Consider the following 10,249-nt stretch of genomic DNA (forward strand, 5'->3'; position numbering starts at 1 on the left):
AATGATGATGATGATGATGATGATAATGCTAATATAATTGGTAATAATAGAATTGAATAGAATTAAAATGATATGTTGTGTCACTGTTTTTAAAAATGCTTCCATTTTTTGTTTTGTTTAAGGTGACGGTGGATATGGCAATCGTTCCTGGTTGCTGACTCCTTTAAGCAACCCTGTATCTTCCTCTGAAAAAAGGTACCAATCAGCACACATTCATACGAGGGGTGTAATAGAAAGAACCTTTGGTGCACTTAAAAGCCGGTTTTGCTGTTTAGACAGGTCCGGCGGTGTGCTTTTATATTCACCCTTAAAAGTTTGTGAAATAATTATTGGTTGTTGTATTCTCCACAATATTTGTATTGCAAACCAATTGGAGGTGGAAATAGATCCAGGCATTAGTTTGGATTTGGACCTTTCTCCTGAGCTTGGTCAGATGGAGGAGTTAGGAACTCATGTTCGTCAACGTGTTATAGAAGATTTCTTTTCATGTAAGTATTATTTATTTTACAAAGGTTAAAAATGATGTGTGTATTAAAATAAAAAAATTATGTCCTTGTCCTATTATATATACAGGAATGATGGCAAACTGTGTACCTGGCCCCAAAGGAGGATATTATCTAGCATTTCAGAAAATGGGTAAGGAAGTGTAAAATGAAATCATGTTTATAATGTTTTTTTAATACTTTACACAATGTATTTGTTGTATTGCATTTATAAGTAAGGGAGTGATGTGATTGGATATGTCAATTGATAACTCAAATCTTTTGACAATATTGCTGACCCTTAATAATTTTTTTTTGAAATGCAAACCAAATTTATTTTTCTTAATAGACTGATACTGACCTAATTTTTTCTTTTCTAAGATCTCCTACAAACAAAGCAACATGGATCATTTGGATATTGGACTGAAAAATATTATGCAGCGAGAAGCATATTCTAGTGGACACCACAGTCCACTAGAATATTTTTTTTTCCTATGACAATTAGAGATGGGCGGGTCCGGTTCTCCGAGAACCGAACCCACCCGAACTTTGGGTATCCGAGTACCGAGCTGAGCAGCTCGGTACTCTCCCGCCCGTTCCGAATCCAAATCGAGGCCGAACGTCATCGTGACGTCGTCGGATCTCGGGGCTCGGTTCTCGCGATACTTCAACTTTATAAATACACGCCTCCACAGCAATCCATCGCCATTTGACAGAGGGAGAGAGCAGGGTGTAGTCATAGGCTAATTAGAGCAGGGACAGAGAATACAATATTGTTCTTGCAATTGCTCTAACCAAAATTGCTAGTGCAGAGAGGAGGATAGAGGTTTATTATTTTTTCTTCATCTTTGGCACTCCCCAGCGCTTTTGGGGTGTCCCCCATAATTGTGCCTAAATATTTCTGGCTGTCAAAAGTCATATCTGTCAGCAGTATCTACCAAATAATTTTTAGCACTCCTCAGTGCTTTTGGGGTGTCCTCCCTAATTGTGCATTAATATTTCTGGCTGTCAAAAGTCATAACTGTCAGCAGTATCTACTAAATAATTTTTAGCACTCCTCAGTGCTTTTGGGGTGTCCTCCCTAATTGTGCATTAATATTTCTGGCTGTCAAAAGTCATATCTGTCAGCAGTATCTACTAAATAATTTTTAGCACTCCTCAGTGCTTTTGGAGTGTCCTCCCTAATTGTGCATTAATATTTCTGGCTGTCAAAAGTCATATCTGTCAGCAGTATCTACTAAATAATTTTTAGCACTCCTCAGTGCTTTTGGGGTGTCCTCCCTAATTGTGCATTAATATTTCTGGCTGTCAAAAGTCATAACTGTCAGCAGTATCTACTAAATCATTTTTAGCACTCCTCAGTGCTTTTGGGGTGTCCTCCCTAATTGTGCATTAATATTTCTGGCTGTCAAAAGTCATATCTGTCAGCAGTATCTACTAAATAATTTTTAGCACTCCTCAATGCTTTTGGTGTGCCCTCCCTAATTGTGCATTAATATTTCTGGCTGTCAAAAGTCATATCTGTCAGCAGTATCTACTAAATAATTTTTAGCACTCCTCAGTGCTTTTGGGGTGTCCTCCCTAATTGTGCATTAATATTTCTGGCTGTCAAAAGTCATAACTGTCAGCAGTATCTACTAAATAATTTTTAGCACTCCTCAGTGCTTTTGGGGTGTCCTCCCTAATTGTGCATTAATATTTCTGGCTGTCAAAAGTCATATCTGTCATCAGTATCTACTAAATAATTTTTAGCACTCCTCAGTGCTTTTGGGGTGTCCTCCCTAATTGTGCATTAATATTTCTGGCTGTCAAAAGTCATATCTGCCAGCAGTATCTACTAAATAATTTTTAGCACTCCTCAGTGCTTTTGGGGTCTCCTCCCTAATTGTGCATTAATATTTCTGGCTGTCAAAAGTCATAACTGTCAGCAGTATCTACTAAATAATTTTTAGCACTCCTCAGTGCTTTTGGGGTGTCCTCCCTAATTGTGCATTAATATTTCTGGCTGTCAAAAGTCATATCTGTCAGCAGTATCTACTAAATAATTTTTAGCACTCCTCAGTGCTTTTGGGGTGTCCTCCCTAATTGTGCATTAATATTCCTGGCTGTCAAAAGTCATAACTGTCAGCAGTATCTACTAAATAATTTTTAGCACTCCTCAGTGCTTTTGGGGTGTCCTCCCTAATTGTGCATTAATATTTCTGGCTGTCAAAAGTCATAACTGTCAGCAGTATCTACTAAATAATTTTTAGCACTCCTCAGTGCTTTTGGGGTGTCCTCCCTAATTGTGCATTAATATTTCTGGCTGTCAAAAGTCATATCTGTCAGCAGTATCTACCAAATAATTTTTAGCACTCCCCAGTGGTTTGCGCTCAGAATGGATTCAAAGCACTCCACATATCATCTGAATGAGCAACCAGGTTCTGTCACCAGTCCTGATGTTAGTGTTCCCAGTACGTCATCTGGCCAAGGCGATGTCAAACAACAGAGTGTTTTCAAATTAGTGCAAAAAACAAAAACCCCAAAAAAATTTACTGTATTGAAGTGAAAAAGAAGTGTAACTGAGCAAAAGTTAAGTGACGATAAAAAAAAAATTGCAAGCATGCCATTCTACACAAGCAGTGGCAAAGAGAGAATAATGCCTTCACCTTTGGCTATTAGTGGCAGATCCCAAAAAGTTACCCAGCCTACAATTGGTGCACAACTACTGTTACGCGTCAAAGCCGAGCTGCAAGATAACAGTGAGGCATTACAGGAGAATATTTGCTCTGATTCACAAATGACAACAATCCCTGTGGAGAGTCCATCCAACAGTGGGATGTCTAATCGTGAGCATTCTGCTGATGTGTGCCTTAATAGCCCGAGTGTAGCCGGTGATACCCAAATTGAGGATGCCACTTTGGAATTAGAAGAGGATGAGGGGGAGATTTGTGTAGGCGATGAGGGCGCTAATGAGGATGTTGATGAGGATGAGGTTGTTTGTGTAAGTCCTGCACCAGTGGCAGCAGTTCTGGCACGTGACAAGAAAAAGGCCATTGTCATGCCTGGGCATAAAACAAAAAAATCCACTTCTTATGTGTGGAATTATTTCTACCCAAATCCAGACAACAATTGTATAGCCATTTGTAGTGTATGTCAAGCCACAGTCAGTCGAGGGAGGGACCTTAACCATCTTGGAACCTCGTCTATGTTACGCCATTTAACGAGAGTTCATGGCAAAGTGTTGGGAAAAGCTGAAAGTTCTTCCCAAAAGAATACAAGCACTCCCTCATCAGCTAAGACCCTCCGCTCACCGACATACCGACGGCTACAAAATACACCCACCACACCATCCTCATCAATATCCTCAGTAGCGCTCGGAGTTAGCCCGGCATCCCACTTAAGGCTGGATGACTCCGGCACTATTATTGATTCCTCTGAAGAAAGCGTTAGTCCTGCTGCTGCTGTTGCTGCTGCTGGGGGTGAATCGTCATCCCAGAGGCAGGTTAATAAAATGAGCAGTCCTACATTTCAGCAATTAACTGTGAAACAATCATTTGCGAGGGGAAGCAAATATGACAGCAGTCACCCAGTCGCCAAGCGAATCACAGACGCCATGGCTGCAATGTTAGTGTTAGATCTGCGTCCAATCTCCACAATAAACGCAGCTGGTTTTTCGCAGTTAATTGAGGTTTTGTGTCCGCGTTACAGAATTCCATCGCGACACCATTTCTCCCGTAAAGCTATTCCACAACTATACCAAAAAGTGTGTAAAAATGTAGAGATTGCGCTGAAAAATGCCATTCTGCCCACTGTTCACTTAACCACAGATATGTGGACAAGTGGAAGTGGCCAAACCAAAGACTATATGACTGTGACAGCCCACTGGGTTGGTCATTCACCTTCACCAGCAGGAACAGCAGCAGCATGTACACCACTACGTAACATTTGTCACAGGCAGGCCACTCTTTGTATCACCGGCTTCACTAACAGGCATACAGCTGACAATTTGTTACGCAAACTGAGAGATGGGATTGATGCATGGCTTATACCACTCGGACTCTCCCCAGGGTATGTCATTTCAGATAACGCCAACAATATAGTGCGAGCATTACAGCTGGGTGATTTCCAACATATTCCCTGTTTTGCTCACACCATCAACTTGGTGGTGCAGAGCTTCCTACGAAATAACCGTGAGGTGCAGGAGATGCTTTCGGTGGCCCGTAAAATTTCAGGCCATTTCAGGCATTCAGCCACAGCATGTAGGAGATTACAGCAGCTCCAAGAGCAGTTTAACTTGCCCTGCCACCAACTTAAGCAAGAGGTGGTAACTCGGTGGAATTCCACCCTGTACATGCTTCAGAGGATGGAGGAACAGCGCAAAGCCATCCAAGCATATTGCACAAGTCATGACATTGGGAAAGGAGGGGGGATGTATTTCACTCTTGCACAGTGGGGAATCCTTTCAGTGCTGTGCAAGGTGCTGAAACCATTTGAAGTTGTGACATGTGAGGTCAGTGCAGACTCTGCTAGTTTGAGCCAAGTCATTCCTTTAATTAGACTATTGGAAAAGCAGCTTGAGAAAATGAAGGAGGAGCTGAAAGCAAGCAATTCAGCAAAGTATGTTGGCCTTGTCGATCAAGTACTTAATTCGCTTCACAATGATCCTCGAGTTATTAAGATCTTGAACTTGGATCAGTACGTTTTGGCCACTGTGCTTGATCCAAGGTTTAAAACCTACATTGAGTCTTTACTTGTAAATGAGCGAGATGTGAACTTTTGCAAGGAGCTATTGCTCAGCAAGTTGGCCGCTGAACTGGGCCTCGGCTTGACGACGTGTCCTCCTTCACTTTCTCAAGCTGTTGCTCGTAAAAAATTAAATTTCCAAAAAAGAAGCAGGGAAGACACAGGGGGCAGACCAGAACAATTTAATATCTGGGCTGGTTTAAAGGATTTTTCAAAAAAATGTGTCACTTTGCCCATAACTCCATCCAATATGAGTATAAACATGCAAAGGATGGTGGAGGATTACTTTCAAGAGGTAGTTGATATGGAAATGTCAGACAGTCCCTTTCCTTACTGGGAAGAAAAGCAGGCCATTTGGAAACCCATGTACAAACTTGCTTTGCAATACCTAAGCTGCCCACCCTCCAGTGTGTACCCTGAACGAGTGTTCAGCACAGCAGGGAACTTAGTCAGTGATCGCCGTAGAAGGTTACTTCCCAAAAATGTGGAGAAAATGATGTTTATAAAAATGAACTACATCTTCCACGAGGAAGGCCTTCACCATCCAAGACATCCAAGCACTGACTGTTCTCTAATGGCAGATTCAAGCGGCGATGAATTGATAGTCTGTGATGATGACGTACACACTGATGAGGGTGAGGATTAAGCTGAAGATGATGCCGATAACATCTTTTTAAAACTTTCTATGTAAGTGTAGGGTGCAATCTACCCCCAAAGAGGAAAGGGACTTGTGGCATTTCCATATCACATACCATCTTGAAAGGCTGCTGTTAGGGCAATTTATCCTTAAGGGTAGGGTGTCATAGACAGAGTGACCCTAAACTGGCTTTGTTCATTTTTCATAATATTGTACAGTCTATAATGGCTGAATTTTTGGGTATTTTATACAAGTGGAGGGGGGCCTAGAGAGACAGAAACCAAACTGGCTTTCTCCATGTCAATTAATATTGTACAGTCTATAATGGCTGAATTGTTTGGTATTTTATACAAGTGGAGGGGGGCCTAGAGAGACAGAAACCAAACTGTCTTTCTCCATGTAAATTAATATTGTACAGTCTATAATGGCTGAATTTTTTAGTATTTTATACAAGTGGAGGGGGGCCTAGAGAGACAGAAACCAAACTGTCTTTCTCCATGTCAATTAATATTGTACAGTCTATAATGGCTGAATTTTTTGGTATTTTATACAAGTGGAGGGGGGCCTTGAGAGACAGAAACCAAACTGGCCTTTTCCATTTCTTTACATATTTAACTATAAGTGTAGGGTGTAATATACATTCAAGGACGATGGCTGCATTGCCAATATGCATAGATGGAGAGGAAGACAATCTGTTTTGTGTGTAGAATAGGCCTACCAACGAAGAATTAAACTGTTTTTTTGGATGATTTATTACCTCAACAATTAGATTACTTGTCTCTAAAACTGTTGGAGCACTAAATTGGGTTAATTTAGGCCCAAAAACATGGATTTTCCAAAAAAATAGCAAAACAAAACCAAACAAAACCAAAACCAAAACCAAAACACGCAATGGCGGTTTTGCAAAACCAAAACCAAAACACGACGGTAATCCAGATCCAAAACCGAATCCAAAACCAAAACACGGGGGTCAGTGACCATCTCTAATGACAATACACAATGAAATAAAAACTACCTATTCGAAAATGTATTCATATATAAGTTTCAAAAAGTGATCACTGCAGTACCTTTCAGAATAATCATTCAACAAAAGTGACTTAGGTTTGAAATCTGGTTTACCTTTTTTTTTTGCTATTAATAAAAAAAATGTTTTAGTTTTTATTTTGTTTTGGTGATAGGCACTATGGCAGGGGAAGAGAAACGCAGTTTGGGTCCCACTCGCATAATTACTAAACAACCACAGACTGTTCAGTGCTGCCCTTGATTCCCTAGTGAGTGTTGTCCCCTGAAAAATGTAAGCCCCCCCCTAGGGACACCCAGCCCAGTGCTGATAGCACTAGGGCTCTTCCTAATACCCCTGGCCTGTGGCTATTATCAGTGTAATAAATGGGGATTTTGTTTTTAGAAAAAAAAAAATACAAAAAAACTACAAGCGGCAGGGTACCCATGGCACCCAAGGAATGTTGGCACTTGCAGAACCACAGGTGCCTTCATGCTCTTACACACACGGCTGGCTGGGAGCTGTAGTTCCACAAATCAGTGATGTGTTTATACAAACAGAAGCTATAATACACCCTGTTGTATCAATACCTTTTTATAGAAGACCCTCTACTTATTTTAATCCCATTGAAAATTATCTCAAATTTCTATCTGCAGTGTTTAACATTCAACTCTTTCCTTGAAAGTTAATTAAACTATACTATGTTTTACCTAAGGACTTTTTTTTTTTTTTACATGTAATAAAGTTATTATTATGTATACAAATTTAACCTCTAATGAGTATATATCAGAGTAGGACCAATTGCACCCTTCATACATGTATCTAAAAGTTTAGGGTACATGCAAAAATTTATTGTCTATTCTCTCTATTGTCATGAGCAGCATTTATTTATTAAAAAAAATATTCCAATAATACACAGTTAACAAGTGTCCAACATCCTAAAATTTTGGAAAAACTATACCCAATAAATATTGTGTATGTAACTGAATTTGAGGAAGGTGTATCTATCTAATAAACAAAGAAACAATAAATTCAAAAGTTAAATTTTATTGTACAAAATACATAATAAAAATTTTAAGAAATTTTTCTACAGTTCAGTCAGTCCCTTGGATTTTCAAGCTGTTTCTTTCAAATGACATCCTTCAATTCCATCCGAACATCTGTAAGAAAAAAAAATTATTAAAAGCTTATCTGTGAAATTAGTATTCCATTTCACATCAAAATACTGGAACATTGATAGTGCTAATGTTGATAAGGAGACAACATATCCTATTGTTGTAATATTGAAAAGGAGACAAACTATTATATGTATACATTCACATTTTGACTGCCTTAACAATGTATGTCTAAGTCAATAATTCTGTAGTTTATTACCTGAAAACTCTAGTTATGGCTGCAATTTTCGATTCCATATTCGTGAAAGTTGTATCCAGCCAATATTTGGGTGCAACCTTAAAAAATTAAAAATAAAGAAGTGTATGTGAAACCGGTATTTTAATACAAAATAAAAACATAACTTTTAAAACAAGGAAGGATCAGTATGGACTGGAATATAAAATTTATATTTAATTGTCCATGTCACATGATGTGTGTGAGTGTGTGTCTATAGTAGGAAATTTAGACTGTAAGCTCCAATGGGGCAGGGACTGATGTGAATGAGTTCTCTGTACAGCGCTGCGGAATTAGTGGCGCTATATAAATAAATGATGATGATGATGATGATGATGATGATATCCCTTACAATCTGGAAAGAAAAATAAGGTTACATTACAAATATTACAACGAATAAACTGAAACAAACTTACCAAATATTTAACATTCCTGTTGTTGAAAGGTCTTTACATTTCACTTTTTTCTGTGTTATCATGATAAAAGAGTAAAATACTATTTAAAAACGTAAATCTACTAACGGATAAAATAAATATATATATAAATTTACACACACACGCACACAAACACGGGGAGACACACACACACACGGAGACTCACACACACGGAGACTCACACACACACATGGGGAGACACAAACAAACGGAGACTCAGACATTACAGGCATACATCCTATAGAGAAATAAATAAATACCTAAGAACTTTGTAACGTAATGCTTTGGATGATGGTATCCTCTTGCTTTCACTTCCTACGCATTTTGATCCACAATGCTTCTGGCTTACCTAGAATTGAACATAAAACATAGAAATTTGGATAGATTTACATTCATATAAGAAAAAAAAAATAACATTTCTCACAAATATGCATTTTTAATCCTGAAAAGTAGACATTACTGTACATATGACATATTTATGTTAATGTCACTAACCTATTATCAGTTATATACGCTTTTTTTAAAAAATTACTTTCTTACCCTTCTTCCTCAGATGAGACGGGGTTGTTGATTTCCGCTTCTGGATCTTCCGGTAACAATCTTCTCCTTGCTGACTCCGGTCTTCTAACTTCAACCACGGGGGTGTGGAGTGCAGATGACATCCTCTGCTGGGGTGTTGCTGGAACAAATCCAGAAATGTTCCAATCAGGTAATGGAAGTGAAACCTTACCCTGTGTTCTCCGGACTCTCAGCTCTTCACCAATATTCATGACATGCATTGACAGCATTTGCAGATGCATTGACTGTTGTTGTTGTTGTTGCATAAGCATCTGTGCCATGGATTGATTCATCTGGTAATACACTGCTGTATTCTGCTCCATTGCAACAGCCATTCGCGCTTGAATGTTGTTATTTTCTTGAATAGATGCAGATATTTCACTGTGGACTGTGATGAGTCGGTCCAGTAACGAATTGGTGGTATTACGGGAGCTTCGTACCTCTTCCACAACAGACGTCAAACGGTCTACCGAGTCACCAATTCTTTGTACTCTGTCTTCCATATTTCGGCGAGATGTTTCCTGCCTTCCTTCCATCTTTCTGGCAAAGTCTGTGATGGAATGAAACCGAGTGCCTTGTTTGGGCAGACCGTGCACCAGTTGTGTTGGAAGACTGGTGCCTGTGGAAGGTACCCTTGCTTGAGATGGACCTTCCCCTTCAGTGGTTGGAACTTGAAGGTTGGGGAAGGCTTGCTGTAGCATCTCAAATCTTGTTGCAGCATCTTCGTGGACCAAACTGTCAGCTGGAGAAAATGTCAGTGATTCACAGTCATGTTCTAATCGCTCTGTAAAACAAAAAAAAAATTACAACATCAATTGTTCAGATATTACATTATATTTTCATGTTAAAAATTATTTGAGAAATGCATGTATTCTGTTAAAACAAGTATAAAAAATAATTATTTACCGGTTACTGAGCCAACAGGAGATGCTATTTCTTCCATGGCAGCTTGAGAATAAAAGGTGGATCAGTATCCACCTTCAGTACCACCTGTTCCCTTGGGATGATGGATTCTAAAACAGCG

General features: G+C 39.2%; 2 long non-coding RNA genes across 2 annotated transcripts; one reads left to right on the top strand and one right to left on the bottom strand.

Moving 5' to 3' along the window:
- Window positions 1–343: 343 nt before the first annotated feature.
- Window positions 344–10,024, top strand: LOC142160360 (uncharacterized). Its single transcript, XR_012693180.1, has 3 exons — window positions 344–488; window positions 574–636; window positions 9,221–10,024. It is a non-coding gene; the product is annotated as an uncharacterized LOC142160360 (long non-coding RNA).
- Window positions 7,876–9,234, bottom strand: LOC142160361 (uncharacterized). The gene is made up of 3 exons (XR_012693181.1): window positions 9,208–9,234; window positions 8,219–8,295; window positions 7,876–8,004 (listed from the first exon to the last, which is right to left on the bottom strand). It is a non-coding gene; the product is annotated as an uncharacterized LOC142160361 (long non-coding RNA).
- Window positions 10,025–10,249: the final 225 nt, after the last annotated feature.

The sequence above is a fragment of the Mixophyes fleayi genome, chromosome 6 (assembly GCF_038048845.1).
Source record: "Mixophyes fleayi isolate aMixFle1 chromosome 6, aMixFle1.hap1, whole genome shotgun sequence".
Lineage (NCBI taxonomy): Eukaryota > Metazoa > Chordata > Amphibia > Anura > Limnodynastidae > Mixophyes > Mixophyes fleayi.